We start from the raw sequence: 7857 nt of genomic DNA on the forward strand, positions 1-7857 counted from the left end.
CATTTGCACCAAGTTGAAGGCATTTACCTCTCAACTTTTCTCCTCCCCCCTTATATTCTGCCGACGCATTTCCAACAACCTTCTTCCTCTTTCTTTCCATGGCACTTGAGAATTGGCAAAGGCAGCCAAAGTGGGAATTTTGAGAACTGATACTGGTAATCAGTATTGTGGAAAAAAATTGGCAGGGGTAGATATAGTGTGAAGAAAAAATTAGCAGTGCCACGAAAAATCTTAAATAGAGCAACCTGGTCGTGACTCAGCCAATAACGATTATTTCGTGTCATTCAGAATTGTTGCGAGCTACGGTAACAACAATAGTAGTTTAAGTGCTTTTCTGGTGTAGAATAACTAGCGCATTGTTAGTGTTATCACATTAACAGTATGTGGTATTGTGGGGTGATAAAGGATCTTGGATTGAGTTTAATGAGAGTATATGAAACAAGAGTAGGTGTTATGGTTGTGAGTAGTTGGGTTGAATGAAATGGGAGAGTGCATGTGAGTGAAGTTCTTGTTCATGGGGTTTTTGGTTGGTTGTAGAAAATTAAGAAACGTTCCAAGCCCCCTACTTGTGAACTGGATGTCTTTTTTTATTTTTTTATTTGGAAGAGAAGATGAAAGAAGAAAGAGAAGAAGGTGGTAGGAATGAGGGCTATGATGTGGATCAAAAAGCATGGGAGTCATATAAAAATGAGAGAGGAATTTGATATGTTTGAATTTTTGAGTTATATAGTGAGGTTGGTAGATAAATTTTGACTATAGGTGTTGTGGTGTTGCAATTTTGAGAGGATAATTGGGTTTTCCTTCTTGAATTTACCACTTCACCCCCCACATCCTCATTTTCTCTAGTTTACAAGCCATATTATATTCATCATGTGTAACTGATAACTTGCCTTTTGATTTGTTGATAGTAGATGTCTTATTACTCCTTTCACGAGTTTCCTTTCTTTTAGTTTTCTCTTCATCTTTCTTCTCCAACTTCTATCTTTTTATTTCTTGTGTAACAGTGGATGTGAGAGAGAAAGGTTCTGAGGAACCCTTTCAATTTTTTTATTGTTATACTAAAAAAGGTGAATAAAGATGCTACCTTTTGTCATTTAACATTTTATTTATGTTGCTCTTTAATAGAAAACAAAACTTATAATAGTTTTTATTTATTTATGTCTAAATTAAAAGAAACCTACCATTTAAAATTCGAATGAAACTGACATTAATTAATCGACCGTTGATTATGATTTGAAGATAAATTTGATTTTGGTACAACTAAAAAAATGTTACTTTATATTGTTTTAAAATGTTTTTGTATATTTTTTTATTCATTTTATATATAGGCTGGACAAAATTGAGTGTTCACAAACCTTTATCTTATATCCTCAAGAATGTTTACAAAGATGATGATGAGGAGCTCCCTGTCATTGTTTCCACCTCCCTTGATGTCAATCAAGAGGAGAAGTTGTTGCAAGTGCTGAAAAAGCACAAAAAGGCTATTGGTTCGACCTTAATTGACATTTCGGGTATTAGCCTATCCATGTGCATGCATAACATACTCTTGGAGGATGGAGCTAAATCAACGAGCAACCACAAAGGAAACTCAACCAAGTGATCCTTGACATTGCGAAGAATGAGGTCACCAAGCTTCTGCAAGCTAGGATTATATTTCCCATTTCTTATAGTCATTGGTTGAGCCCGATTCAAGTGGTTCCAAAGAAGATAGGAATTACAATGGTGAAAATGATAGGGATCAGTTGATTCCTACTAGAATGCAAAACAATTTGAGAGTCTGCATTGATTATAGGAGGCTCAATCAAGCAACAAGAAATGATCATTTTCCTTTGTCATTTATTGGTCAAATGCTTGAGCGTTTAGCAGGTAAATCTTATTATTGTTTTCTTAATGGTTTTTCTGGGTACTTCCATATTCATATTGCTCTTAAGGGTCAGGAGAAGACCATATTCACCTACCTCTTTGACACTTTTACCTATAGGAGCATACATTTTGGTCTATACAATGCCCTTGGTACATTCTAGTGGTGTACGGTGAGCATTTTTAGTGACTTTTTAAAGAGTTGCATAGAGGTGTTTATGGATGATTTTACTGTTTATGGATCGTCATTTGATATTTGTTTGGATAGTCTGGATAGATTTTTTTATAGATGCCTTAAAACTAACATTATTCTTAATTATGAGAAGTGTCATTTCATGGTAGAACATGGCATAGTTTTACGACATATGATCTCTAATAGGGGCGTTGGGATAGAGCCTACCAAGATAGATGTTATTTCACAATTTCCTTACCCCTTTTACATAGGAGAGGTTCGTTCTTTTCTTGGTCATGCAGGTTTCTATCGCAGGTTCATAAAAGATATTAGCAAGAAGGCCCTTCTACTATCCTACTTGTTATAAAAGGAGGCGATGTTTGATTTTGATGAGAGATGTAGGGAGGCTTTTAGCTATTGTATTTGCTGTAGATAAATTTCGATCTTATTTATTTGGTTCTAGAATAGTTGTTTTCACTAACCAATACAATTTTGAAGTTCATGTTAAAGAAAGTTGATTTGAAGCCAAGGTTGAGTAGATGGATGCTCTTGCTTCAAGAATTTTATTTGGAGATTCATGTTAGGACTGGAGCACAAAATATTTTGGATGACCACTTGAGCAGGATTGAGAGAGTTGTTGATATGATGCCTATTAGAGATGATTTTCCTAATGAACAACTTTTGAATATTTCTGTTTCTTTCTCCACCTATTGGTTTGCTAATATTGTGAATTATTTAGTTGCATATGTTTTTCCTCCACTTGCATCTAAAGCTCAAAATGACAAACTTATGAGTGATGATAAATATTATATTTGGGATGATCCCTATTAGTGAAGATTTTGTATTGTCTAGGTTATTAGGAAATAATTCTGAAGAAAAATTGGCACGTAAACTACTACACGAAATAATTCTGAAGAAAAATTGTTGAACTAGAGACCTATAAGAATCACATAACATTATGCACTAAGCTAAGCTCTAAACAAAATTATTCACCTTCTTGATCCATAAATATGGAGTATATATATAGAACAATTGAACCTAAACAAGAAAACAAGTCATTATTGTAGTTCTAATGCAAATATTAATGCATTGTCCCCCACTAAGTTCCCTTTGATAATGAAAGGACAAGTAAGAAAGGCCAAGCACTCAGCCAAAAAACTTGTTGTCCATGGTAGAGATTTTCAAAACCACTTATCTAGAAAGGGAAATTAGAAAAATTTAGAAAGTAACAAAATATTACATGACATCTGGCCCATTCATGGTAAGGTCGTATATAAGCACACGATTGTGTACCATGGTTCAAATGCTAACATCACCAGACAATATATCCATACACGACCTTGTCTAGCCAATTTGCCTTTTTTCTTCAATGTTCCTTCCTTGATTTTAACGTTTTCAAGCACTATTGTGAACCCAATAAATCTCAATATTTCACTTCTCGGATTAATCAAACCTTCACTATTCAAATTGTGGGGGCCTCTATTTTGGTATACACCAACTTTAAAGGTACATTGACACTTAGTAAAAGAGTTCTTGTATTTTCAATGTTCTGACATTGTTTATGTTTAACAATACCATTTTTTAATGTGTACAAGGACAAGTACATTGAAGTGATCATAAAAATATTCTTTTGCATTATCACTTCATAAAATCTGAATAGGATGATAAAATTGACTTTGAATTTCATTACAATTTTTTTGAAAGATAGAAACAATTTTTTAAAGTTCTTTCATTAAATAAATTCAAGTGCATCTTCAAAAATCATTAATGAAACGAACAAAATACACATATGTTAAGTTAGAACTAGCACGACTAGGACCCTAGACATCTGAATGAACTAAATCAAATGAAGATTTTGACTTGCTATGAGCTACTTGTGAAAGTGTAGCTCGAAAATGTTGGCCAAGATGACAAACCTCACATTATAAAGACTTCAAATTGATCAGAGCTAGTGAACCAACCTTGATAGTGGCTAGTTGACAAGACATATGGGATAGTAAAACGATTAGGATTTATCACTTTATTGTTAGGCACACTGGATTTGAGTTTTGATACCAAATTAAAAGGGACAATCTGTTTATACATGACTCACTTAATTTTAGGGAAATAAAATCATAAAGATAAATAAATGATATAATTTGATAATCATATATTTGATACTAATCAGATATTAATCTTCTAATTATATCTACAATCTTTTATTTATTTCAATAGTCTCAACATTATGCATGGTATTTGTCTTCCTTTACTTCTCATAGTTTCCCCCCAATCATCTAGTCGAAAATTTATGTAGAATATTTTCCACACTTATGTTAATTTCAAAATCTCAATAGTATTTTCTTAGTCATACACATTGAGGATAAAGTAATTACACTTTGTCGATTTTCAAATTCATTTGAGTTTATTGTTCATAAATCTAAAATAAGGAAATTACATTAGACCTGGATTTGGTCATCCGATAAAAACTCGATTGAATAAAAAAGTAAACATCATGACCAACTACTTTATATCTTTCAAATCTATTTTATTGTAAACATCATATGCTTAGTAATTTTTTGATAGATGATTGACAGTATATTTTTAGTAGCAAGGGAGGACAAATACGACACATAACCCGAATCCTATTATACTCAAGGGTATTATTCCCCATGTACAGAATTGTAAGCATGCATCATATGCACAATCTATCTATGATCACATGTTTTATATATTACAAGTATTTATATGAGTGGTATTCTTAGGAAAGAGGTCTATATTATCTGCATCACTTGCTTCTACTAGTCCACCCAGACACTACTTGTTTGAGTAGGAGACATTAGCACTCGTTTCACTCACTTATTCGAGTCGCTAGCGCTAGAGAACCTGTAAATATTGATTTTCAGTACCAGGAGAGACTAGGTGAAGATCGACTCATGTATTCTCTCGGGAAGAGACGAAGGTGAGCTCATTCAAATGACTCTATTAAGGCTATTGAAGCTAAAGACATAGTCGGATAGTCACAAAGGCAGAGGGTCGATAGTGTTAAAATGGTAAAGCCATGCATGAATTTTGATAAAGAAAGAAATAATGAGAAAATCATTTACTTAATGGCTATTGAATAGAATTGAAAAAATGAGCCAATATGGCTTATTTATAAAAGAGAAAATATGGGGAAAAAAGCTTGTAAAACAAAAAACTAACACAAACCTAACTAGTTAATTACTAACTTTCTAACCAACAATCATCTTCCAAAATAACCTCTAAAATATCTTTAATATTCGCCCTCAAGCTGGCGAGTGAAAATTCTGAATTCCTAGCTTGGAATTGATTTGAAGCAATAACAACGCTTAACCATCCATGACAGAAGCTATATCATCAAACGTTTAACCATCCATGACAGAAGCTATATATTTGCTTAATCACCATGAACAGAAGTTCACCATCCATGAAAGAAGTTATATTTGAGTTTAACCACCATGGACATAAGCGAATCAACCATTGTTGATGAAAGAGAGAAAATGGATCAAAATCTTGATCCTAAGATGATACTACAATGATCTGAAAACACACTATAATGACATTTTGTATATGAAAGGGGTAAGAAATAAAGTATGAATGAAATAGATGTAATTGGCAGTTGGCAAAGGACATATTATTATACTAGTAAACATCAAGAGACTAAAAGAACCGTCCAAGAATCACTTTTGCACTGTTGCAAAATTTTGAAGATAAATGTAGCATCTCCTTTAGAAATTTAATATTGGAGTTGGGGTTTGTAATCAAGGCATCACCCAACTCTGCAAGTTACCATATGTTGAAAAGAAACATTGGATGCTAAAGAACCAACGTTGGAGTTGTTAGTGTAATAGATCAAATTACTTTGAGAACAACTTGAAAGACAATATGCCCTAGTTAAAAGCACCGCATCCAGTTCTTGCATAAAGGTGTTCATCCAGAAATATTTGGCAATAATTTGAATATTGAGAGCATTCTTTTAGATGGTAGTTTCAATGCAAAAGGTAGTGGATGCATTATTCCATTGCCATTCAAGAAAGTTGAAAATAAGCAAGAGAAGACAAGAGAAGCTCCAGGCAAAGCAAAAAAAAAAAAAGACAAGTTGAAAGTACCAATCAATGCAGAAAAGAAAGGCTTATCAGAAACTACATCACCAAAATTCACTATTGCAAACTCTCCACCAGAAACAAGAATACCAACTCTTAAGGCAGAAATGAGGGAAGTTCCAAAAAATCTACTAATCAAAGAAATCAAGATAGTCTTGCCACATGCATCATTGTCACCTATTGAAAGCAAGATAACGCTAATGAAGACCATTGAGATGAAAAAGAAAGCACCATCATGTTCTTGATTGTTGAAGTTTTCCATGAAATCCTTCATGGAACCATAAGTGGAAGTTATCAAATGATAATTATGCTCTGATACCATGTTAAAATGGTAGAACCGTGCATGAATCTTGATAAAGCAAGAAAGAAAGAATGAGAAAATCATTCATTGAATGATTATTGAATTGAATTGAAAAAGTGAGTCAATATGACTTATTTATACAAAAGAAAAGAGGAAAAAAGAAAGCTTATACAACAAACAATTAACACAAACCTAACTAGCTAATTCCTAACTTCCTAACCAACAATCATCTTCCAAAAATAACCTCCAAAATATCTTTAATAGGTAGCGGTGGAGATGGAGAGGGCCCATCTGAACCAATATGGGACAACTATTAGCCACTACATGTAACACAAAGGTGTAGATGGAAATAAGTACATGGACATAGACATAGGCGATACTAAAGTATGATGCCAACGATTGCATGGGAGTTGATTGTGAGTGAGGACATTGTGAATGTGGTCGTCTTGACTACTGATTGTGATGATGTAGTAACATATACAACTACAACATTCACAAGAGTACAAGGAACGATCGATGTCGTAGAGGTGGTGGACAGTAATGAGGACCAAACTTAAGAAAATTGATTAATATAGTTACTAGTATTAAATTTGTGAATAGTTACATGTTTATTTTCAAAATTATCCTTAATTATGGTACTTACTCTCACTCACTGTCTTTTCACTCAATTAATAAGGGTACTTTTTGTAACATAAGCAATCAATACACAAAACTCTGAAAATAATGCTTCTAAATAAACAAATCCAATTTTTTAGATGATTCCAATAAAAAGGATGGTAGTATATTATATGTTGATATTTTACTTATGTAAATTTATTAGTCTATAATAGTTTATCAACCAGAAAATAATTCGAGGGTAGTTGTAGTGTCATCTCCATATATTTGTAGTTCTAAAATTAAGGCTGCTTGGAGTGATCAACATCTACTAGCAAGAATTACACGTAGGCATGTTGTTTTAAAAGCTTGCAACATCTTTACATTAAAAATAGTTTGACAGATGTATATATTGAAATTTAAAATTAGTGCGTAGCTATAACCTCTATAAGAATTATTACCAATGTTGAATATTTTTATTTTACTTCCATCAGAGATACATTGATGAACTGAACTTCCCTGTACAAATTACGTTCTGTTCATCATGTTGGTTGAGATGACTCATCTTTGTTAGTATGTACACATCACTACATTTTGTATTTTAAGTTGTACTATCAACGTATTTGGGGTGGTGATATTGCAGTTTTGGTAATCTCTGCAATAACATCTAATTACTGCTACATCGATTGCATTTCATAGAATTGCAAAAAATGTAAGTGTAACTGCAAATTATAATACTAAGTACATGTAATAATCCAAGTATACAGATGAGAACCTCGTCTAACGGGCTGTATTTTAAAACATTAAATACATGTAATTCAAATATATAT

This window comes from Lupinus angustifolius, chromosome LG02, assembly GCF_001865875.1.
Source record: "Lupinus angustifolius cultivar Tanjil chromosome LG02, LupAngTanjil_v1.0, whole genome shotgun sequence".
NCBI lineage: Eukaryota > Viridiplantae > Streptophyta > Magnoliopsida > Fabales > Fabaceae > Lupinus > Lupinus angustifolius.